The 25,130-nt window shown below is 48.5% G+C and overlaps 1 long non-coding RNA gene across 2 annotated transcripts; it reads right to left on the bottom strand.

Moving 5' to 3' along the window:
• Positions 1-356: 356 nt before the first annotated feature.
• Positions 357-20,711, bottom strand: LOC135395414 (uncharacterized). 2 transcript variants are annotated; one of them, XR_010423069.1, is made up of 3 exons: positions 20,597-20,711; positions 20,376-20,472; positions 357-915 (listed from the first exon to the last, which is right to left on the bottom strand). It is a non-coding gene; the product is annotated as an uncharacterized LOC135395414 (long non-coding RNA). The 2 variants fall into 2 exon arrangements; XR_010423068.1 differs by lacking the exon at positions 20,597-20,711 and having other exon boundaries at positions 20,376-20,590.
• Positions 20,712-25,130: the final 4,419 nt, after the last annotated feature.

Here is a 25,130-nt window from a genome sequence, read left to right as displayed (position 1 = left end):
CTTTGTCCCGGGAGTAACGCTGCATGGTCGCGCCCAACACGACTGTCGTTTGCGCAGCATACTGATAAGTCGTAAAGGAAACACCTGATGATGAAAACAACCTGTGTTAATAAACTTCCTCTGAAAGCGACCGCCTGTACCTGATATGGTGACACGTTTGATAGTTAAACACACATATTAAGCGTCTATATTTGCTGGCTTTGTAACCTACACGCGTGTTTCTGACAATGAAAAACTGATATCTTGGAGGACACAATTTGCGCAGACCACAGCCGCCTTGCTTCCCTCTCTCATGAGTAGCTTGCTAACAAGCGCTGTCTTTCCTCGGGTTGCAAATAGCAATGATGTTCTGTGTGTGAGCGGTGAACATTTTATTTCTTTCCTAGTGCACCTCGGTGATATGTGCTTTACCAAATCTGTTGCCCTCGTCGTTGAGGCATTGATTCTATTAGGAAGCACTTGTGCTGCCCACGGGAGCCGGAGAGGAGGATGCTCCTTCTTTTGCTCCTGCAGTCTTCACCTCCTCTTTCGATGTGACGTTCGTAGTTGGCCCATTTTCAACTTTCACCCGGGGTTCCGTGTTCGCCGTTTGGTTCGCACTCAACGTGTCGTTGGTCGACGTGGCGCTTCTGGGTTCCGGTCCATCACTTTTCGTGGCATCTTTCTTCGAAACTTCCGTGCCATTTGTGGCGGATGCTTTTGTTTCGTTTTGTGACGCAGATGTTGTTTGGTTCGCTTCCGTCAGTGATCTGCCCGAGACGTTTGTTGCTGAGTTGTTCGCAGTTGTAGTTGCATTAGCTTCGGTGGACCTTGCTGCTGCCGTCAATGTGGAGTTCGCGGTCTGATTTAGCTGAGTGCCTGCTTGTTTCTGCTCCGTTGAAGTCTCGTTCGTCTTCTTACTAGACGTTTCTTCTGCTGCAGAAAACACGAACGATATCGTTAATGCATGACTAGACATGATTCAGTGCAAATAAGTAAGTCAAAGTCGGGTGCACTATAGCAGTCGCTAGATTGACACATTCGTACACTAATTTAAAGATACGACTTTACAGATTCTACAGCTGTTAACTAGTGCTGTTCAACGCCCAGCAAGATGCGTTTGAGGTCACGAGTTAAAAAATGTTACCACTTCCTAATGCTGTACAAGGACATGTCTATACTGTGAACGCAAAACCTCTCGGTTGTAAGAAACCAACATCTACATATTTTTCTTACTACTACACCATGCTTTACCTTAGAGTCTCGCAGAGCTGTGAGGCAAGGTTCGTGGAACCTGCTTTGATCACCTGAATCCTCATCTCCATAATCATCTCTCACTATCTACAAATGGCACTGGGGCAGCGCCAGCCTGCTGGCCGGCATCAGCCCCATCTCATCATCGTCTCTTCATGTGTGTGTGTATGGTGGGTCGCGGAGCACAGTGAGATCCACTGCTCTGTACTGACTGTACAACGCGCCGATAAGCGGATCGACGGGGGATAATTGGGGACTCGGGATATCTCCGGATTCCGGCTGTTTTTAACATTTCGAAATCCCCAGGATTTCTGGATTTTTTTCTTCGCATTCGGCATTGGTAATATTGGAGTAATTCCGGAATTTTTTAGAAAATATTCCGGTACCGAACATTTCGAGTGGAATACTGCAAAGGTATGTTTGGTGCATTCGTAGGATAATTGCGACTTGTTTAGTTTCTAAGGCAGGTTTGAATTATCTATAGTCCTCTGTCTTCAGCTTCCTCCAAAGCATATTTCATTGCTTGCGCTGTGTGGTGAGGGCTTCGAGTGTTGACGCCTGTGATACACGCGCGGGACCTCCGTGCACTGTGTTGCAGTTTCGAGGGGTATCGTCGGCGTCGGACGGCGTGTGTGGCGTGGTGCTCGTGAACAACTGAAAAACGACAAAAGAGAGCACGGTGATCACAGGGATCGGTTTGGTGGTGGTGGTGCTGGTGAAAGGGCCCGCCGTTGTCGGCCTCACAGAGGTGGGCAACGTCACGACTGACGCTGTGGGGGAATGTGCGTCCTTTGCCGACTTCTAAGGGACTGTGCCGTCATGTGTCTGCAAGCGTCTGAGGAAAACCCAGGAAAAAGCCCATACAGCGCAGCCGTGAACCCGGGTCCCTCCCAGTCTCGACGTGACATGGCCAGCACGCCATGTCACGTGTCCGAATAAATTAAGCGATGACACACAAATGACGAATAGCAACTTCCCGCAGGAGCCAGACGATTCAACCATCGTGTGGTTTTACTTATTGCGTGCCGAAAATGAACTGGATGCTAAGTGCAGGAGGTGTACGGAATGGGGGAATATGTTTATTGAAAAAAGAAAGGGAGGAAAGTAGTCAGGCGTAGGCCGACTTGCTATTCCCTAAAAAAAGTAGGGAAGGAAGAACAAGTGAAAACTACGCACACAAAAGGGGACCTTCGAGGCTGGTCGAGAGGCCGGAGGCATCAAGATAACTCAAGAGGGCAGTCGTAACCGCCCCCTGGTTGTGCAGGACTGGGCCGAGCAGAGTGGCGAAAGAGATATTGGGGTAACCAAGTTGTCGCAAGTGCCGTTGGAGGACGAGTCGTTGAGAGTTGTGAGAGTCGGGTTGCAGTATACTAGAAGGTGCTCAATGTCGCCCAGGCAGCACACAATATTGGTCCGACATTGGCACTATCCCGGTTCCATTGGGCCTAAGGTGGTGGTGTTGGTGATGGTGAAAGGGCTTGCCGTGCATTGGACCTAAGAACGCCCAATCAAGCCAATGAAGATCCAATAAATGGCGGCCTATTGGCTCTATTGGGGTTATTTTTGCTCAACCGCAAGTATACAAAACTGAACAAATAAAGTGTATCATGCTAGGAAACGACGAGAATACCATTGCCATTGAAGTTTGAAGCCATGCCGCCCATATAATTACATTTTGGAATTGCTCAATGAACGATGGCGCTTCATTGGCGTTACATTGTTCTGCCATCAAATGAAAGTGCCAATGTATAGGCAACTTTCAACCGCTGCAGCTCTGTTGGCACTCCATTGGCAATCCTGGGTGGAGCATGACTGTACCTTAATAGTCCCAAAATACCTTAAGTGAGGGGAAGAAACTAGCATAAAATTAATAAAATTTTACTTATGGTCTCGCGAAATATTCCGGCAACAAATGTATCTTATTTGTACGGCCCATATTCTGCTGTTTTTGCAATTATACGATTAACACACTTCAACCCACGCACAAGAATTGTCGGTTTTACGGGCGGCGAAGCAGATAACGACAGCGGAAGAGGCAGTTCAAATAAAAAAACAGAATACTTGATGGGAATGACGGTTGGGCGTTAGGTGCGTTCAATTAATTACAAATCCATTGTAAGTTGCTAAGACGTATGCCCCTCACCATTACAGGAGTATTACGCTCCTTGTACTCCATGCGCGCGTTGTGCGTGCAAGTTGCTTTTCAGAGCAGGCTGACAGCACCTTCCCCCTACATCACCACCACACTACAATTTGCTAACTTCGCCAATGCTTCTGCCTATTACCGCGACGCTGCCCAGTGAAGGCTGCTGAGGGATGCTCGCATATGTTTTCTGTGATGGGCCGTCCGCGGTACAACGGGACTACCCAGATTCGAGCCCAAGCGGGATCTTCCTATGTTTCCACCGCGTGCCAGCAACAGCAAGGTTGGAGTATATTCACAAAAATATAACAAAAGAAATAAAAATAATGATTTGTAGCGTGATGCGTTCCTGTTGCCATGCTATGTTAAAACCACTTAAAAATAGACCAGTGTGGTAGTGCTATAGCTACAGATCGTCCATATTTTTCATCGGCTCTCCATGGGCTTGCAACATTGGACCAATATTGGCCGTTTCATTGGTGCAATATCGGACCGAGTTGCACAGCAAATATTGGACCGATGTAACTTATATTGGCTGCCAATGTTGGTCCAATGATGGTGTGCTGCTTGGGCGGCTTCCACGCAACAGGTTGTGCAATTGGGGGAGTTCGACTGGCGCATTTTATACAGGAATTAGGGTGTGCGTGCAACATTCATTCGAAGACGATGGAGGGGTGACTCTACAGCTCTATTTCAACGGCAGGCATTAGTAAAGTCCTGCAGGGAGTCAATGAGACATAAGAAATGATCATATGAGGTACAGTCCGCTCGGAACCGCCGGGTACGGCAACCACGCCAACGGCGAGTGTGCAAGGAACAGACAGAGGCCAAGGGGTAGAGGAGTAGCAGAGAGATCTCTTGTAGAGGTTACGAGTCTCGCCATTGTGTCTACGCGGGTGTTACCAAGAAGGCCTACGTGTCCCGGGGCCCCACTGAAGCCAGTGGAGTGCAAATTTATTGACACGGCAAACATACAAACAAGAATCAACATTTGAATGCAAGTAAATCTACACGATTATTACAGAATACTGCAGAATAAATAAAGAATAAATAGTGCCGAGCAACAGAAAGCGTGACTATCATATTCGGTTTGGAGGTTTGGCTCGAACATATTCGAAATCCACGAAACGAAATCACTTTCTGCTCACATACGTAGACGCCAGCTACACGACGGTCAGACGGGTCGGCGCCTCAGAGAAACGAACGCGGGCGAATTCACCGGTTAAATGAGCCTCAGCCAATCATGATCGAGAAAGGTCACGTAGGGGACCGGAGCCAATGGAAAGTAAATAGCCGGAATTTGGCGGGAAATGCCAGCGGCGACACTATTTTCGCGGCGGCGAAACCCGCTTACTGTGCCTCCTCTGCTGACGCACAGAATGGCCAGTGGTCGCGAGTTGTGTGATAGCTTGCAGCATGAGCGCGTGGAGAGTGCTCATTGTGCTGGGGCGGAAAGAGAGCAGCAGACCCAGTGAAGCCTCGCTGTCAGTCAGAAAAGCCCACTGTGCAGCTGAGGCCCAGCAAGTGCTGTACAGCCGACAGCATGTGAGGAGTTCTGCTTCCATAGAGGATATTGAGCAAGGGAGGCCAAAGGCTTGCTGAAAGTCACTATCAAGGATATACAATGCAGCACCCGACCTATCTGCCGTGAATGAGCCGTCCGTGTATACCTGGCGATGGTTCTGATACGTGGAGTGCAGAAAGTCGACAGTGAGTTGGAGGACTACAGTTCCGGGAGTCTCACACTTGCTCTGAAGACGGGGGATGGAGGAGCAGATATCAGGACGGGCATAGGTCCACATTGCTGGCGCACAGGCGGGGGGCGGTAGACGCGGAAGGAAGATGATCCATCAAACGGGCGATGGCATTGCCGAAAGCTGAGTCAGGGCAGTCATCGTCAATATGGCGGAGATAGTGGTGAGGGTGACGGGTGAGATAGCGAATGTACACTCAAAGGGTATGAGCATTCCGCAGAACGGAAACAGGCGTCTCGCGTGCTTCAGCGACAGTACAGTAAGCCTCTGATGTTCGTGGTACTGCCAAACAAATGCAGAGGCCGCGGGGCTGGGTGTTAAGTAGCTTGCGCTCCTGTGTTTGGCTGAGAGCATGCGAGACAGGGAGGCTGTAACGCTGTGTCCCCAAACACGAGGACCTGGTGGACGGGATGAAGATCAGAGCAGGACGGGCCTCAGGACGCACCAGCGACACGTCTGAGGACGTGAACTGAGGCAGTGGACTTTGTAGTAATCATCTTCACATGGGGGGACCACGTTAGGTCGCGATCAAGTATTAGACTTAGGTATCGACATGGCGTGGCGCCGTCAACGGGGAGCCGTCAATGTAGAGCGGATACTTGCGGAAGCATTTGCGCGAGAACGGCATTGCAACAGTCTTGAACCGGGGAGACTGTTAGGCAACTGGAGACAAGGTAGTACGTGGTAATTACATGTAGAGAGCGTTGCAGAGATCGTATCTCGGAGGGCTGCACAAGTCCAGATACAGATGTCGTCGGCGTATATCGTGATGGATATATGAGCAGGGAGCAACGGGGTAAGGGAGGCCATGATAAGATTAAAGAGGATGGGGCTTAGGACACTGCCCAGCGGGACCCCACGGGTCACGTGGTGCTTGGTGGAGTCCCTATCAGCGGTGTGCACGAAGGGATAGCGGCCTGATAAAAAGTCCGTAAAAGTTCTATCCACCGTAGAGGGCAGCCGCCCACTTGAGCTGCAGCAAGAGCTCAAGGATGGCAGCATGATAAACGCTGTCGTAGGTTTTTTTTTACGTCGAGGACCACAGCGGCACTCAATAATACCTCTGCTTTGGCATGTTGTACCTGACTGACTAGGGTGGTTAAGTCCAGCGCTGAGCGGCCCGGGTGGAAACACGCCATCACCTCCCGGAAATACTCAGCAGTCTCAAGGAATCAACTTAGACGTGTAAAAATCATGCGTTCAAGTGTCTTCCCTATACAGAGTTTTTATTTATTTATTATTATTTCTTATTTCTGGAATAGCAAGCCGACGTCCCGTTTGGCTGACCTTTCCCCGTTTTTTTTTCCTTTTCGTCTAATAAATATATCCCCCCCCCTATACAGCTGGTGAGGGCAATGGGCTGGAAAGAGTCAATGTGGTGCGGCGATTGGCCCGGTTTGAGGATAGGAACCACCGCTGCACTCTTCCAATCCTCAGGAACTTGTCCTGTGCACCAATCATTGAGAAGTCGCAGGACGTGCAAGCGACCTGACAGGGGAAGGTGCCAAAGGGCCTTATAGGTAACTTGATCTGCCCCAGGGGAGGTGTGCGGAGGACCGGCTGCAAGTGTTGTTTCAAGTTCAGGGAGGGTGAAAGGAGTGTCCAGGACCGGAGTACTTGGCGCGTGAATTGGGACAGCACGCGTCGCTGAGCTGGAGGTGCTGGTGGTAAGTCTTGCGCAAATTCTCTTCTGCAATTTGTAGTTCAGACTGTGATGTACAGAGAGACAGGGAACGGAACGGATTCCGCTGAGATACAGGGGAAGAGAGGCCTCGGAGTATTCCCCATATCCGAGAGAGTGGCGTACGAGGGGATAAAGAAGACGTGAACCTGCGCCAGGTGGTCCGGCGCAAGGTGACGTAAATGGTGCACTCCGTGCACTAGTGTTTCGAGGAGGCGACGACAGCGCCCCGAGCGACCCAAGCGGCGGGGAGGTGCGAAACGGCACTGAAGGCGAATCCGCTCTCTTCTTCCTACCGATGCAGCTGCTGTTGATTTTTTTTTCCGGCTTTTGCAATGACCAGTACGTTTCGACCGGTACCCCAAATCGGCATGGGTCGTATTGCTGCTCGTCGGCAGCTCCGAGAACCAAGGGAAGTGTAAGGTTTTATCGTTTCCCTGCCCGGCTGTACAAGCGCGGCCGCAGGCAACGCTGGATATGTCTTTTGGCGCGGCAACGAAGTATGATCTATCCTGCAAATTCTACTCATGTGATACATGCGTCCTGTTTTACAGTAAATGTGAACGTCCTCATTTCTGCAATCTGCATATCATTTATTTTACTACGTTGTATCAAAAGCATCTATGTAAAATTTCTCTACACACGTCATCTGCTGGGCATAATGTTTGCACACCAGTTTCATCTTAGCAGAAAATAACTAGTGTTGAAAACAATAAGACTTCTGTTAGTTCCTTTCGAGATTGGGATGGATCCCCGCCACTGTCGCAAATCGGTGACAGACGCAAATTCCTGCCGATTGCTGAGGAATATCGCCAATGCAGCACCGTGTTTACATTTGCCGCCCGCTCTCACTATACACTCGCAGTGTACCTTCATGGGTTTGTGGTTTTCGGCATTTACTTTCAAGCAACTTCAGTGTGTGTTTACTGACAAATTTATATGGTTTATTAAAAATCGGATTCTTTTTGCAGCTATGTTCCGTCGGGACGGACAGGTTGTCCGAATGCAAGCGTCGATTTAATTGCATGCGAAGTAATGATTATTTCGTGAGTGAGGGAAACAACCAACTAGCAAAAGTTAAATACTAAATGAACAATGCCGTCACTACAAAACATGTAAACAAGAAAAAACTATCTTTTGGTGCAATAAATGCAACCGTATATAACCATACCCACATTCGCATAGTGGTCCGCTTGTTCAGAATATGCCGAATTAAAAAAAGAATGAAAAGAAAATAATTCGGGGAGTGTTTTTCGACAGTTTTCGGAAAATGCCGAAAACCACAAAACCTAAGTCTGGCATATGCATGAAGCTGAAACGGGAAGACCAGTTGAGAAAAGGGATGTTGCTATCACCGCACTGCGCCCTACCGGGTGTTCGAAGAGATCTTCCACTTCAGAAACGTGTCCTGACTCATAAAGCCTTCCTTGATCTACAGTTGTTCCGTTGTGCGTCAAAAAAAAAAAAAAAAAGCTGCTTCTTTTGCGTTCGCAAGCTGCATCTGAGTTTGATGCTAGCTGTTGCGTTCGCCATTGCGCAACACACGACAGCAGCCAGCGCTCAGTTCAGTCATACCGACCTTCTGCAGAAGTGGCGCGCGTGTCAGATTTTCGCCGCGCCCTCTGGTTAGTGCACGAACCTTATAGCTTTCCGAACCCACCGAGCTTCGAGGCGGTCAGGAGCTTGACCGGTGCATCGCGCACGGCGTTCCGCGCGACGACGAAGCGCACGAAGCCGCTCGTACTCAGCATGGACTGCAGAAAAGCACACCGGGACACGAAAGCAGCTAGTAGCAGCCTGCGCAGCACCTGCCACAGTGTGGGGAGGGGGGGATTCTGCTGGTTTCGTAGAGACGTTTGACGAAGCCGACTCCAGTGTGGTCCGACAAAGCTGTCAGTTGGTTCGCTTGATGGAACGTGATGCAGAAGGCTGACGCGATCGTCGGATGCCGAAGGACGGAAGGATTACACACGTCTCCTTCAACGTAACATGAAGCAATCTCTTGGCAAATATACCATCTGCAGAGCCGGCGTCTACGGGGGGGGGGGGCAGAGGGGGACGCAAAAGAGGTGCAAAAATACTATTTTGGGGGAGCAAGATTACTGGGAGAGGTGCAAATTTTCCACTTGTCCCCCCGGAGGCGAAAAGTGGACGCCGGTACTGCATCTGGAGTTTCGGCAGCTAGCTTTTTCTAGCCCGGGAAATTCTTATCGTTGCTATCGTTTTCGTCGAAACTTGCTTTCGTCCAGTATTAACTAAATCCCGAGTGGCGCTAGACGTTATGGCTGCTCATAAAACTACTGATTCTCTCATTTGAGGCAAACGAAAAGTTTATATTTTTTGTAAAAAAACGCAATGGAAAGCATTAAGCTATGACAAATGTTTTCATATTCACTTGTAGAGGCAGAGCGCTGACAAAACACACACACACACACACAAAGCGAATACAGGAGTAAACATCAGAGTTACCGCACAAATGCTATCTGTGCGCGCGGTCTCGGTTTTATCTCCATCCCGAAATCACGTACCGGGATACCGGGATTGGTCCGCAACAATCCCGGAATCCTGAGATTGAAAAAATGACCCAGGATTCCCAGCGCTAGCAGACGGGCTGTGTTCATGTACCAGATTGACGGCGCCTTGACAGATCGACGACATTCAAAAAGCTTTTCTCGTTTTCAATTTTTTGTCAGCACCGCGAAGCAACTGCGGCTATGAGCGACGTTCACACGTGGTCAGATGGAGGGAGGACAGCAGGAAGGAGTGGGGGCAGTGGGGTTAGTAGTAGTAGTGGGGTTAGTACTTGGGGCCCTGAGCCCCCCCCCCCCCCCTCGGAACTCTCCCAGGGTGGGGGGCAGGACCCCTCTGAGATGCCTACCCAACTGGCACTCAAGAATCAAGATCAACGTTTTGCGGTATACCCTACGTATCGCGTATTTCATGCCAGTGAACAGGAAATCTTGCAAAGATTTGCTTCACGGCGTCACAATACGGAATCCCCAACACCCTGCCCAATCTTTGTGTATGAAAAAAAAAAAAAGAAAGAAAGAAAGAAACGTAGAAGAAGAAGAAGAAGGGCGTGGGATGGGGGCCATTGCGTCTCGGCCCCTTCAGGCAGATTGAAAACTTTTCGCCTATGTCGAGGTTAATTGACTCCCGGTTAATATATCAAAAAGTACAAAAACAACTTTAATATAATCACAATCCGATACTGGTGAATGCCTAGCTGCCAACTCAATCTTAATTTGTCTCGCTAATTTTACATACCATCACGGAAAACAAAATTACGGCCCTTGATTATGTGGTACTAGAAATGCTCCGAATTTTTCCTCTTTATGCTGTCAGGAGACACCATGCACAATATTTTCGCTGTACGGGTTATCATCACTATCCCAATTGACAATAACGACTCTGAATTATTTAAATGATGACGATTAGGGACTTTCATCGCCAGGTGCGACACTCCACCCCCATTGCTGGCGGCATGCAATGTGGTGAAATGGAATTATGAGTCTCACTGTGAGCCTCAAAGTGAGGGTCGAAGTTCTACGGTGTCCAAAAAAATTAGAATTGCTTTTAGGGCAGGGCGTTGGTGGGCTGGATTTTGCCATATGAATCAAGCAATTTGGACACAGTGAGAGAGCAAGAGTCACTTTAAAGAGAATTAGAGATAGTGTGGATCTGAAAGGTTGGTAGTGCTGCGGACCTGTCCATAGGGTCCATAGGGTCCATAGGACAGACTGAGGGAAAGCACTCCTCCAACGTCTAAAGACACGCCAGCGAAGCCGCTTCTCCTCTACACTTCTGACGTTCGAAAAATTGGCAGCCATCACCTCAACTCCACCAAGAAGGTGCCCCCCTGGAAGAGTATGTGCCGAAACATCGAAACCCGCATCGAATGCATTGCAAACAAAAGCAACGTCCCCGACACAGTTGCACAAACACTCATTGCCGAACTACTTCAGGAAACCCACCCAGGTGCTCTGGAAGTCTGCACCGACGCCTCAATCGACCCTAGCCGACTAGCCTGCGCCATCGCATGCTTCATACCTGCGCTACAGTTCAAGTGGTCTGAAGGCGTTGCAGGGCTCCTCTCCTCAACGGTTGCCGAACTTCCAGCCGAAAATAAAGCCATTGATTTCGTCAGCCTCCACGACGTCAAAAAGGCAATTGTGCTGACAGACTCCAAAGGGGCACTATCAAGAATCCAACACCGCCATGAACTGTCCTACATCTCTTCCGCCACCCGCACCAAAATACAGGCGCTTATATTCAACAAGGCACATCCATTTCCCTACAATGGCTGCCGTCCCACAAAGGCATAAGAGGCAACGAGGTCGCCGACGAACTTCGCAAACAGGCCACCCTCATACCCCCAACCTATAAAGCCCTCCCACTTTCCACTCCATCAGAACAACTATCAAGCGTCACGTATGAAAACTTTATTCCGACAGGCCCATCGCCGACAAGACCGCACCTTCTATGTCCTTGACAGCTGGACTTCCACGTCAAGGTGCGGCCATCGTGTAGTAGAAATTAGGAGAAAGTAGCACAAATTGAAGATCTCCCTCTCTACAAGTTAAAACGTTCGATAGGGTCGGCTGAAAACTCGGAGAAAGAAGGCGACGAGGCAGTCAGTTCGAGAACAAAATGCAACTAACTTTATTTACAGAGAAACCGGGAAAAAGCGGGAAAGCGTGAAAGGAGAAAAGACACTGCTCAGTGGTCGGCTCAGGTTACAGCCGAGGACGACCGTCGCCGTAGCTCACAGTGGGGTTCCTTGAAAGGGAGCGTCCACTCAACATGCATGGCCTTTTGGCCATCTGCACTTGTTTTCTCAACATCCTCCCCCCCCCCCCCCTAAAGGAGATAATTGTTTATCTCCTTTCAAAGTCTGTTTCAATGGGGTAAGGGTGCTGAGCATGTCGCCTGTTCTATCCCAGGTAATTCCCAGCACTCCCGTTACCTCTTCTGTTGTCATGGCCCGATGTGTATCTGAGACCTCCGAAAAATCGTCATCGAAGCAGTTTTGTAGTTCGGTCAAGTTGGATGCCCATTTTCTAAGTTCCATTCCAGATGCGCTCACTATCCTGTTCGTCGAATCGACGATGCTCTTCACCTCCTCAGGTGTAGATGCGTTGGTAAGAAGATCGCAGTCATCGCGAGCTCTCTCCTTCTCCAAGCGCCGTACGAGTCTCACCAGTCGGCTCTGACCCACCTTGCGGTTGTTGTGAAGATGGCATTCAGCGGACTTCCATGGCAGTGCAACTACGTATCGCCCCTCTTGCATTGTGACATTTGCCCGGAAGTCGTCGCATCCGCGGTAGTCGATTTCACGGTTGCTTTCGGGTTCGTCGGCGATACCGCTGCCCTCCAGCTCCCACAAGGTGCGAAGCGAAGTGGCTGTTTCCTCTTGTAGGTGGACTCCTGCCTTCAACACACAAATCATAGCGTTCGAGTCTGATGTGCAGCTATATGTAGACATGGGACCTTGGAAAGTCCAGCCCAGGCTTGTCTCGATGGCAACCAGTCCTCCGGTGAATGCGCTGCGTTTAATTTTTCCGGTAGTGAGATTCCAGAGTTGATCGCAGCCCAACAGCAGAGAAACACCGGACTCAGCGGGTATGTCGGGGAACAGCAGTTCGTCAGCTATGTAGCCACCATCCGCACGTATGGCCCGAGCGAGTTCGTCTTCCACTGTAGTTTTGCAAATGTCACGGCAGATGAAGGGTACGGTGACAGCTTGCACAGTAAATTCCGTTGGTGCGAACTGACTCCGCAACCGGACTTCCACTACATTGCATCGTTGTCGTTGTTGGGTGGCGGTAGTACTGCCAAAAGTGTTAAGGCTCACCGTGATGTTGCCTAGCACATTGAGGCGAAGTTTGTCGGCCACATCTTTTCGGATAAAGGTCTGCTGACTGCCTCCATCAATTACGCCCCGTATGTACGTGCATTTATGGTCGCCCATGACCCAACTGCGGAAAGTTTGCAGCAGCACAGTGTTACTCTCCGTAGGGGTGTCTTCAGCTGCCAGTATAGTAGCTGTTGCACCGTCAGCGTTTTTCTTCGGGGGCGTCCAGGACGGGTCGCACATCGCCACGGCATGCCTCCCACCGCATTTCGGACAACGCATTTTTCCTCGGCATTCTTTGGCATTGTGACCTCGCTTAGTACACCGGAAACAGCGTCGATCATCAGCCAACCTCTTGTTCCGCCGATCCAATGGAAGTGGTCCAGCACACTTGTCCGTTGTGTGCGCAGTATCCGAACAAAAGAGGCAGCCGCACTTAGGAACTGACGCGCTGTAGAGTACCGCGGCCGAGGGTGTACTGCGTTGGTTGAAGGCCTGCCGTTGCTCAGGCGTCACGGAAGGTTTCTTTCTGTCTTGAGTCAGTTCGCTGCGTTCTCGACTTTCTACCTCGATACGAAAGAATCGAAGTATGTTGCTTAGTTCTTTCGTTGCGTCGGATGTGGCGTCCTTCGATGTGTCCGAAGCACCGTGCGTTGAGGTCGATTCAGAGCCGTCCTCGTCTTGCTGTAGTTTACGATTTGTAGAGCGATGGTATTCCACTACAATGTCCGTAGGGAGTGACGACAATAGGATTTCAGACAGCATAGCAGAATAGTTTGCGCTGGAAACTCCCAGGGACCGGAGACCACGGATGTTCATCTGTACGTTGTCGTATAGTTTACGAAGTCCATGTATATCATCCGATGATGTGACGGCCGGTAGGTTGCGGAGTTTAGCGAGGTATTGTTTTTCTATCCGCCCACGGTCACCAAAACGCTGAGAAAGGATTTCCACAGCGTCGTTGTAAGATGCCTCCGACGTCTGCAAGCCGGCGATAGCTCCAGCGGCTGGACCATGGAGTAGAGAACGGAGATAGTGAAACTTTTCAATCTTGCTTAGCCCCTCGTTGTCGTGAATCGTTGTTCTGAACTGTTCCCAGAACCCTTGCCAATCGGAGAGGTCTCCACGAAATTGCTGAAGGCTAAGCTTAGGAAGTTTCACTCCAGGACGTGGGGCATGCGGCGTTCTTGATACGTCTGTCTGTACGTTAGAAAGCTGCGGTGGAGACGGCGACGTCTGAGATTGCGACAGTCTCCAACGCAGGTTGGCAATCGTTTCCGTCGCTCTGTCTTCATAGTCCATCAGAGTGATGTACTCGCTTTCGAGTTCCTCCTCTCGCACATGCGGTTCTATCTCTTTGTTGAGAGTAGTCAAGTCACTGTGACTTACTGTGAGTCGTTCTAGTATGCTGTTGATCACATCCAATCTGGAAGATCCATCGTTCAGCGCAGCCGTGGCGTCGTTGATGAGCTTCGTTGTTTGTGTACGACGGCTGGCACGTTTCACTTTCAGGCGATCCATGTTCGTTGCATTCACGTAGGACTGTCGACGCAGTTCACAGTTAGAGTTCTAGCTTCCCGGGTTTCGGCACCAAAATGTAGTAGAAATTAGGAGAAAGTAGCACAAATTGAAGATCTCCCTCTCTACAAGTTAAAACGTTCGATAGGGTCGGCTGAAAACTCGGAGAAAGAAGGCGACGAGGCAGTCAGTTCGAGAACAAAATGCAACTAACTTTATTTACAGAGAAACCGGGAAAAAGCGGGAAAGCGTGAAAGGAGAAAAGACACTGCTCAGTGGTCGGCTCAGGTTACAGCCGAGGACGACCGTCGCCGTAGCTCACAGTGGGGTCCCTTGAAAGGGAGCGTCCACTCAACATGCATGTCCTTTTGGCCATCTGCACTTGTTTTCTCAACAATCGTTCTCCGTCTGAGCACCTCGTCCACTCATACAAGCGCCCGGAAACATAAACTATGACTCATCGATGACCCGCTCTGTCCAATCTATGAGTCTCCTTACCCACATACTGACGTGCTGCAAAGCCAACATTTATTCAGCAAGGACCACTCTACAAACGAACCTGCTCTCTGCCGGCTTTCATGACATCACATCGTAAACGTCATCCTTAAGCAGGTCACAAGAAAGTTTAAGGTCACAATGAAGTTGTTGTTCTTGTCATCTACTCTACGGGCCCCACCCGCAACCGGAAACTGATCCAAGACGAACTTCTGTCATTTTTGAAGAACACAAACCTCCATCGGCGGTTATAGCTGCTGCTGACATCCCATCTTTCTGCCGCTTCCCAAAGGCGACCTTACTATGATCAATCTACGCCTCCCTACAACTCCGTAGGGCGCAGCCCAACCTGCGCTTCATCCTGCTCCAGAACCAGAAGAAACCTGCTCCACCCTGACGGCTGGACCCCCTTCGGTCCTTGCCCAACTTCCGTTGCAGCCAGAGCCATTTATAGGGAGAGTTTGGCCATTCTCTGATCTTTTGCCGCCTCGTGGATGGAGCCTATTTTGACGTAAGAGTCGTCGTTGCGCCGCCCAAAAAGAATGAATCTAAGCAGAATCCGCTTATCAGCCATCTGATGCGCGCCATATTGATGCTGTCCGTCAGCTTTGCTGTCGCAATGAATGCAATCTACAGGAATAACCGGCTTATGACCCACAGCCGCCTCTGATAAGGGGGGTTTTGTTGCCAAACTGGAGGACGAAGGACGAAGGGCTTTCGAAGGACAATGTACGCACGTGTCTTCCCGCCTTGCACCGTAAACAACGATCAGCATCAATATGGCGTCGGCGACCGGCTGACAACGGCACAACAATAGAGCACGGCGAGGGAGGTGGCTTAGCCGTGACGTCGCATGACGCGCTTCAAGTTAGGCTCCTCCTAATGGCCAAACTCTCCCTCTGGTTGCAGCCCAAACGGCTCTGGTTGCAGCACGCCGGTCGCGCCCCCATTAAGCAACGTCGCCTATTTCCGGCCACCAACCCGATGCTTAAACGGCTTACTCTATCTTATTTCCCTGCCACCCCCCCCCCCCTATTGCCCCTCCCTCCTCCCAGAGGGTGAAACTTGTAAATTGTCGTCCTTTGACAGGCAAACCTCACCCCGTTTTCCTCTACGACACTCTCCTCTCCTCTACTTTTCTGGTAGTGCTTCGGGCACACTGTACAAATAAATTTACAAAAGCTCTCTGAAACAATCCGCCGCGAGCGATGCGGCACCCAGCCCGATCTACTGTGGACGTAATGTCGTCCGTGTGACGTAGCATCGACGTGGGGAGTAGCAGCGAGCTCTCATTCGTCTGCTGCGGAAGTGGCGCCGGTGATTGGCCACGTCCCGGGGGGACGTCAGCACCACTTGTGTCCTCACCAGCTCGCGTGCCTGAGTGGTTAGTGTGCTGGCCATGTCACGTCGAGACAGGAAGGTACCCGGGTTCGAATCCCGGTACTGGATGTGCTGTCTGGGGTTTTTCCTGGGTCTTCCTCGCACGCTGTCGGACATATGTCGGCGCAGTTCCCTTAGAAGTCGGCCCAGGACGCACATTCCCCCAGAGCGTTGGTAGTGACATTGCCGACCCCTATGAGGCCGACAACGGCGAGCTCTTTCACTAGCACCACCACTACCATGGGCGTACCGAGAGGGGGGCTGGGGGGCCGCAACCCCCCGCCCTCCTCTGGAGCTCCAAGGTCGCTTGTGAAAATAGTGCGCTCTTTAGTCATAGGTGGTAATGATCATTCTCAGATGTCATAGTAGGAACCTCTGAACACCCGCACTGTCCTCAACGTCCGCCTCCAGAAAAAGAGGTGGTAGGGGGGTTGCACGCTTGCCTCCCCCCCCAAAAAAAAATCCCAGGAACGCCCATGACCACCGTCACCAGCACCACCACTTGTCCTTGTGTGTGTGTGTGGGAGGTGGGGGTTCTTGATGGCATGCCTGCTCATCAAAAACCTCGCGCGCACGCTACGGGTCAGCTAGGATAATCGTTCCTGCGCACGAGCGTATGTTATATTTTGCGCAGTACGTCAGAGTAAAAAGAAGATTTTAAAAAATCGCGCAGAGGGCCTTCTCTGCTCCTTTTAATGCACTATTTCTGAGTCGTCTTTCCTTAGTGGCGTGATACAAAGTGTATGTTATTTTTTTTTTACGGTTCACCACATATTCACTCAATAATTACGGTAGACCATGACGGTAATATTGCAATAGTGCAATAAAATAAAGCGAACTAAATAAATTAGGAAGCATTTTCCATATAGCATCAAATCACGGCAAGATCAAGGGTCTCCCAATGACAGCTTCCACGAGTCATACCGTGTTTCTCATTTAGGATGTTGATATAAAGCAACATATACGGAGACCAGAGTGACATATTTGCATGGTTGGAAGTGTCAGCGCTGCGTCATCCAAATGATAGCCGTATGAAGCATCAAAAGACTCATCGCCAAGGTGTTCTGGCGCGTCAAGTGTACGCATATTTATGTTGCCTGAACAATAAAATTACATCCGTTCAAGTCTGGAATCGCTGGGACTCAACCTTTCTCGTACAGCTGTCACAGCCACTTTTTTATTGCACCGCGTGCTTTCGCTTTGAATCATCGAGCGGTCGCTATTATCGTGTTCTACAGCTGTATAAGATTTCTATATGCACAGATGTTTACATCGTTTCCACTCTCGCTGTGTTCGGTTCATGTAAAGCGGCTGGAATACTCTTAAACGATCCTGTGACATTATACGTTTAATTCTACTGATTAATTAACATAATGCGTGCACTGTACTTCATGCAATGGCAGCGAACGACAAAGAATTGTTCGCGATTTAGTTGGAGAGGTACCAGTTTCGCAGCCAGAGGCGCATTTGTGGACTGGGGGTGGGGTGGGGAGTGGGGGGAGTTCTGTGGGAACATTACGCGGGGAGGAGGGTTTCTCCCTTATTTCCCTTTCCCGAATGCACTTTCAAGGGTACGATATCAAGGGGGTATTGAACCCCCACCCCTTTGCCACGCCGCTGAATGGTACTGACCCAAACAGCGGCATTAGGGGATACCGCACAGGGGTAATATCTGTTGGTTTTCAGAACCACGTGACCACTCCCACGACCGGTGCACGCGGGAACCCAGTGTTGCAACGCCCGGAAACACCGCCAGATATATCTTGAAACCTACTTCCTTTTGAGAATACCTCCAGACATTTCCTAAAAGCTAGAGATTGATCACGATTGATCCAGATAATAAGAAAATCGCCATATACTCTTAGAAAAGGACGTCAACATGGAAAATCAGTTGATGCAATGGGCTCGCGGTGGTGGCGGCGGCGTGTATAATTGCCGAGCGATCTGCCTGAAAATGGCGTTTTGTATAATCAAACATATTTTAATGGGTAGATGCTCTTGCGAGCGAACTACAATTGCTAAAAATTCCGCCACTACTTCAATGTGTCGGTTGAAAATGCATGGGCCCGGATTTTCTGCAGCTTGTAACTCCCATCATATTGACGATAGAATATTAGGGGTGAGCTCAAATAAAACTTTTGACAGAACTGCAGCACTGTGCCAATTTGCATTGTGATAGGTATTATGTACAATTTTTAATAACGTTTTGAAATGTGTCCCGAAATTTTCTTCCACCCTGTGTATATACATATTTTAGCGTGCGCCCCGTGATCGTGTTATTTTTGTGAGTTTTTTTTTGTACGGAGCTGTTTTTCCTATCCGTGACCTAACAATCTGCCGTGGTCAGGATATATGCCTGCACTTCTGTCACAGTGTTCTGGATATAATTATTTTGCACTGCTTTAGTATTTATTTAGTGTTTGCGTTTCACGTATTCACGTATCCTGCATAGGCGGGGAAAGACCATGACATCTTGATCCATGTTGAGTTATGCACCACATTATTTTACCACTTTATTTGAATGATGATGAGTGATCTTTATTCACTGTTATTTTCGTTTTCTGCGTCTTTGTATCGCTGCCTTTCTATGCAATGTCCGATTCTCTATGTACCAGTCTACCGTTGGCTACGTCCATGACAACAATGCTCTGCCGAAATAATACAGCGGTTGTTCTACGTATGCACGCGTTCCTTTCAGATTCCTTTGGAGTACAAAAAATGGCTTGCTTCAAAAAAAAAATATATATATATATATAGAGAGAGAGAGAAAACAACAACGACAAAAGCTCCTTCTGTTAGGATAGCACGCAGCATTTTTTAAAGCGACCATGGAACGATTTTCCCGAATTCCGAGTACTCTGCCGCAAACGGTTCTCACGATCCCCTTACTATCATAAACACATCTACTTTTAACCGTATTCAGTGCACCGGGGGCGTACTTACCACGCAAAAATTTGGGGGCGTGACCGCCGGATACATCCCTTCGAAGCGGGCTTACGTCATCAACATCCAGTCCTCTCAGCCAATTGTGGACGACCGAGAACACACACCCCGCGGGACCACGTGGGTGCATGGTTTTGGTGTAGTCAACAAACGACGGCGTCGTATATATGCCGTCGAAATCAGTAGAAATATGGCGTGACACAAATTATCAGCGATTGAGGAAGAGATTATGCGATGCATGTACACAGCGTCTAGGAATCGTTCTGTACACAGCAGGTCCAAAAGACCACCGACAAAAAGATTTTCTGACGAAAACGAAGCTCAGAGAGGAACGTCCTCCGGTAACCATGCCGGCGATCGACAGCTACATTACACTTCCGGTAGGCCTCTGTGTCAACGATTAGGTACCAGCTCCAGGTCAAATTAAAACTTATTTCATGACGAAGCTTGCAAGCTTGCTCGCAAAAGAGCGTGTGCCAATCGGCAACACCCCCTGTGTATACCACGCATGACTACCTTGTCAAATATCATTTCATGGTCCCGTTAAAATTATAGCCCTACCCGCTGTGGCTTCCTTCTATCACCGCTGTGGTTCTTTCTGGAATTTTACTCATCATAAGAGAGTCTTAATTTAACTTGTGATGCAGATGGTAGGCTTACCTCAATATGGCTTTGACCCACCGAAGACACGACACGAAAACTCAATGATAATAGTGCAATATTTGCGTTGCATGTGTGCTGTCTGTGCTGTCTATCGTTATGTTATTATGTTAAAGTTATTCCCGGAATTCTTATTAACGGTACCTTTGGGTGGTCTCATCGTGCGTTCAGCGAACACTTTGCTGCACTGCTGAACTCTTTGCAGCGAACTCTTTGTTGCAACTCTTTGTCTTAGAACCAAATTTCGCTTTTATTGTTGTCATCAATTCCCAAATCAGGCACCACCATAGACTTCATGGTGAAGAGACGAACTAGGAAATCCATCATATAAAAGAAGAAGAAGAAAAAGGAGGTGGTGGTGGTGGTGTAACTGCTTGCCGTAGTCGGCCTCGCAAGGCGGGCAACGTCACGACTTTTACTCAGGTCCGTAAAGAAAAAAAAAAAAAAAAACGGGAAAGAAAGGACTGTAGATTCCGATTTGCAGTGAAGTCCAATCAGGGGTTGAGCGTTTGTCAGGAAACCACCAATACAGGAACGTCCCAAGCCACAACAACAACAACAATACTGGTATATACGGTATTTATCGGGAAGCTTCGCGCTCGCAATGCTGCAAGTAGCCCTGCGGTTCCGCTTTATCAGAAGAGACACGGTGACGACAGCATAATATTTAATGCACTAGCTTCATAGGTACGGTATCACATGATTTGTACTTACCTTCAGCAACAGTCCATGACAAACCAATCGCCATGCAAAGAATCAATCCGAGTATGACACTGCACCGTGACCTCTCCATTCTGTATAGCACTGGATTCTGTGGTTGTACAAGATAACGTCTCTCAAGTCACCTCAACAGGCGTGACTCGTATGATATGGCCCCCGTATGTATTTCCTACAGACCAGCAAACGATACAAAATTGCGTATGTCACGTCCTTACTTTTGGTGTCTGAAGACTCCACGGCGGTCTGTGCTTTGTCGTGTTGGCAACACACCTGCGCCTTGTAAGCTATGACTTGTCGTGAATAGAGCGCGTCAGCAAAATGTTTCTAGCCGATTTTACTGCTACGAGCAGGTTTCTCCATCCACTTCGAGGCTGTGGTCGAAACCTTTAACGCGGTTTACAGTTAAAGGGGATTCAATAACTCACGACTTCAAAGCGCAAGTCTGCCGATCCGCGTTGCGATAAATTTCTTCCATCACATGTTTTTGTACGTGTTTACTCAATGCACGAAAGTTACCAAACGCTGCACGAGAAAGAGGGTAAAACCACGTGATACACTTCGCTAGAAGCTGAGCGAACACCTCCTTTTGAGGTTAACTTCACACCGCAGACTTTTACCTCTAATACTCGGACCTAAACGTTCAGGTGGCTCATGGTCGTATAGCTGGCTCGCGACGTCAAAAAACGAACTATGGTGGGATTACTTTAATGCGGAAACAAATTTAAAGGGGCACCGAATGTGCAAAAAAAAATCATCGTGGAATGAAAGATGGCGTTACCTTGATATCAATTCAAACGGTACGAGGTTCATCGGTTGTTCGTGATTGATGAGCGAAAGAAACCGTGATTTACACTTCCCTTCTCTCCCTCCTTCTCAAGAAGGGCGACAATGCGGAGCGGGATCTCATTGGTCGCCTCAGACGATTTGTCTAATCATCGCGGGAGATCGTTTGAGGAGTCCAATCCGAGGCCTCTCCGCAGGGTCGTTGATCTAAGAGAAGGCAACGCATTTAATTTTGTGTGATCGCACATGAAATCCGCCATTTTGTTACCACCTGCTTTTGCTATCGGTACACTCACTGGCGTAGCCGGGGGGGGGGGGGGGGCGAGTGTTCAACCCGTCACCCGAAGCGGTACCTTTGGTAGTGCAATTGGGGAGGACTGTCACGCATAAGTGATATGCGTTACCGACTACGTCCTCTTGGATGTGATAACTGCAGCTATAAAAGCATGCCGCTGAAAATAAACCTCTTTCTTTTCCCGCTATCCTTGTGTGCCGTGTGTTACCAACATCACCTAAATCCACAAGGCACTTCCATAGCTCCGTGACGTCACTCCATACCGTCCTACCGGGAATACAACATGGCGTCCGCTTGTTGTGGTTGTGTTCGGCAGAGATGCGATTTCGAACACGAATTCACCCTTTTTCTCGGTGTGAAACAGCGAACCAGCGTGTGCTTTCGAAGAATGGGATTCTACTGTAGTGGTTGTGCCCATAACGGACGGAATAATTGCGTATAGAGGGGCAAGCCGAGCAACTGCAGCTTCTTTTGTTACGAGTATATACGAAAGCACGAACTAATGAGCTGAACAGCTTTACTATACTCGTTTGGACTCGTGTAGCTTTTAATACTTCGTCCGGAACAGTTCTAGAACGGTCTGTTAGCAGCATACCTCAAAATACGTGCAAAAGTTGTACTTGGAGGCTTTCCTGGCTTCGCCGAATGGAATGGGAGCCCGCCTTTCCACAACTCTAATCGCGATGCCGTAGCTATATAGAACTCGTTGTTATACTCACGTGTTCCCATCTTCGAGACATTGAGAAGGGCATATGTTGCTCATCCTGCTAGTACAAACGAGGATGCATAAAATCCGAGAAAAAAAAAAGACAGAGCAGAGCGAGATGCATATATCTGGTTTTCCAACGTAATTGTGAGGGGATATAGTTTGTGTAGAACTCAAATAACAACAACAACATAGATAAATGGATGATGATGACGATGTGGGATGTTTCCCTGCGTTGAGTGCAGGACCCTGCCCCATTCCAAAAAGGTTCACATGAAAGGATGACGAGGGCAGGAAATCCCTACAGTTCGTGAAGGAGGCCGGTGCCACTTAAAAAGGAAAGAGAAGGGCCAAGTGCACGGCACTGATGTCCAGAGTTACTCCATGGGCCGAGAACTTTGCAGATGTTGAATGGCCTCTGATCCAGCATTTCAAGTTGACATTTAAAGGCCCGTTGCTCGCATACATACTGGCTACAGTCTTCTATAATGTGTCGGATTGTTGCCGGGACACCACAAGTTGTACACAGCGCCGTATTGCTGTGGCCCAGCCTATACCGGAGTGCAGGGGTGAATGCAACGCTAAGGCGTGCCTTATGTCTATAGGAATCCGGGTTTTCGCATCTTTTTTTTTTGGGGGGGGGGGCATATTCGTAGAGTGTTTTTCGGGGTTTATCATTTTCGAGAATTCGGCGTTTTTCCTTGGTTATATATGTCCCTGAATTAATACAGGCTATATCGTAAATTCGGAGAAAGGGCGACGACTGTGGCTTTCAAAAGCGCTTACCATTATGCGGCAGAACTTGCAGACGATATCTGTATCGATCGCCTGGCGACGTGATACAGATATCGGAATCCGAAATATTCCATGACATAGTCGCAAAGCAGCTTTCGCTTGTATCGCAATAAGCTCTGTACTTTACCCAGTCAGAACACTTTATCCGGTGGACGTTCGAAATAGATCCCAATGTCCGTATCCGAAAACGGATATCTGTCGGACACCTCTGGTAGCATAAAAAATAACGGACTTCCTAGGCTGTATATCCGCAGGACACCTCATGTCGGCTGTTTCAGGGATTGTCCAAATCACGTCCCTGGATGTTACACGGAGCATTTCTTGCGGGAGAGAGAAACGCGAGATTTTTAGTAGTGCGGAAGTTTTACTTTCGGTCGAACAACTGAATATCCCAAACGAAACGTCTAAGAAACAGAAGTTATGTTGATGGTGAATTAATACTCCAACCAAATAATTACTTAAATTATATTTCTGTGTATAGTCGAATTAAGCTTAGACTCCACACCCTTGTTTTTGTATCAGATCCGAGCAGGGCTCTCGAATTCGCGGAAGCTACTAAACTAGACGTGTACAGTATATGGTTTCTCTATGGAGGGGAGTGAACGATGTTCGAGTCTCCCTTCAAATCCTCGATTCTAGGTGAGTGGGGGCAGAAGTCTGCTTGCTCTCCTGTTAACGAGGTCTGCCTTGGTGGACCGTGTCTTGGTTGCGAACGACTTCGGGGCAGTATTACTTGCACTGCTGAACGGAGATGTTTCTAATCTTTTTAAAACTTCGTGGACTTACATCCATATATTGCCAGGGAATGGACGTTCCAGGGAAGGTCCGAACGCCTGCCACTCGTATATCCGTGTAATGTCTCTAGGAGCTGTCTCCCACGGAGATTGCAATCTCCGTTAGCGGATGACCATGGAAATCCCCAAGACATTTTGTTCTGTCTGAGTAAGAAGGCAATCTGCATATCATCTTCCTTGTGCATTTTGAGATGGAAGGGAAGCATGATTCGCAGAAAAAGGAAAGGGAAAACAGCACTCTAACAGAAACATTAAAAACAGAGCTTCACCAAATAGCATGCTCCTCGCCAACCATAATCCAGAATGACAACGCTCTCTCCCTTGATTTGATGGAAACTTACGGCATACACCATTTTTGTGGCAATTATGAACTGCATAATGCCACAAAAATGGCGTACGCCCACCGTTTACAGCAAATCAAGAGAAAGAATGATATCACTCGGGATGATGGTTGGCTAGGGGTATGCTATGTAGACTCAGAGTTGTACGTAACGCGTTACTAGTAATTGCGTTACTTGTAATCAGTTACTTTTTCAGTAATTTTTTAACGCAATCAATTAATTTTGTGAGCAAGTAATTTTCCAAGTAATCTGATTACAAATTTCGGTAATCAATTACTGAGTAATCGATTACTTTTTTAACCTTCTGTCAACAATGGCAACCCTTTTCGGCAAGCCAATCTGTTCTTCTGTTCCACCACGAGTTCGACTTTAGCAGTGACGCAGAGGTCACTGTGACGCCCGTCTCTAGTCCCCACGTGTTTCATGCACGCCACAATAATATGATACTCTCTTATACCACGACCTACTGGAGCGACAGTAAAATAGGTGACTGTATTGATAAATTGTGCCGGCTGAAAATACAATAGTAACAAAACGAAGCGGATGTTTCGATGTTGTTTTAAATGTGTACATAAATCTGTAATAAACCCGTGTATGCGTTTTGTATGTTGCTTTCAAATGTATTTCTGAATTTCACTTATCAGGAATGTTGGTGTCTCATGTTAGAATTTGCAACAAGATCTGCATGGTTACATTCACTGCAGCCTTGTTGGCTTTGCTATGGTCGACAATTTAAAAGTAACGGGAAAAGTAACGCGTTACATTTTTAATCGGTAACGTATTACATTTTCGATGAAGTAATTTGTAACGGTAAAGAATTACTTTTCGCGCAGTAGTAACTGTAATTGTAATCAATTCCTTTTTTCGAGTAACGTGTACAACTCTGTATGTAGTGGACATTTTCCAAGTCAACTTGAGAAATAGCCGGAATTGTCTCAGATGCCCTCATGTCGAGCTATAGTAGCGGCACTAAATAGAATACCCCGTTGAGACGCCGTATGCGGTGACCCCAAGGTTGAGGTGCCCCTAGGCAAG

The sequence above is a fragment of the Ornithodoros turicata genome, chromosome 5, assembly GCF_037126465.1.
Source record: "Ornithodoros turicata isolate Travis chromosome 5, ASM3712646v1, whole genome shotgun sequence".
In the NCBI taxonomy this organism is placed as follows: Eukaryota; Metazoa; Arthropoda; class Arachnida; order Ixodida; family Argasidae; genus Ornithodoros; species Ornithodoros turicata.
The sequence above is the reverse complement of the archived record's forward strand: the minus strand, read 5'-3'. Positions and strand labels throughout refer to the sequence as shown.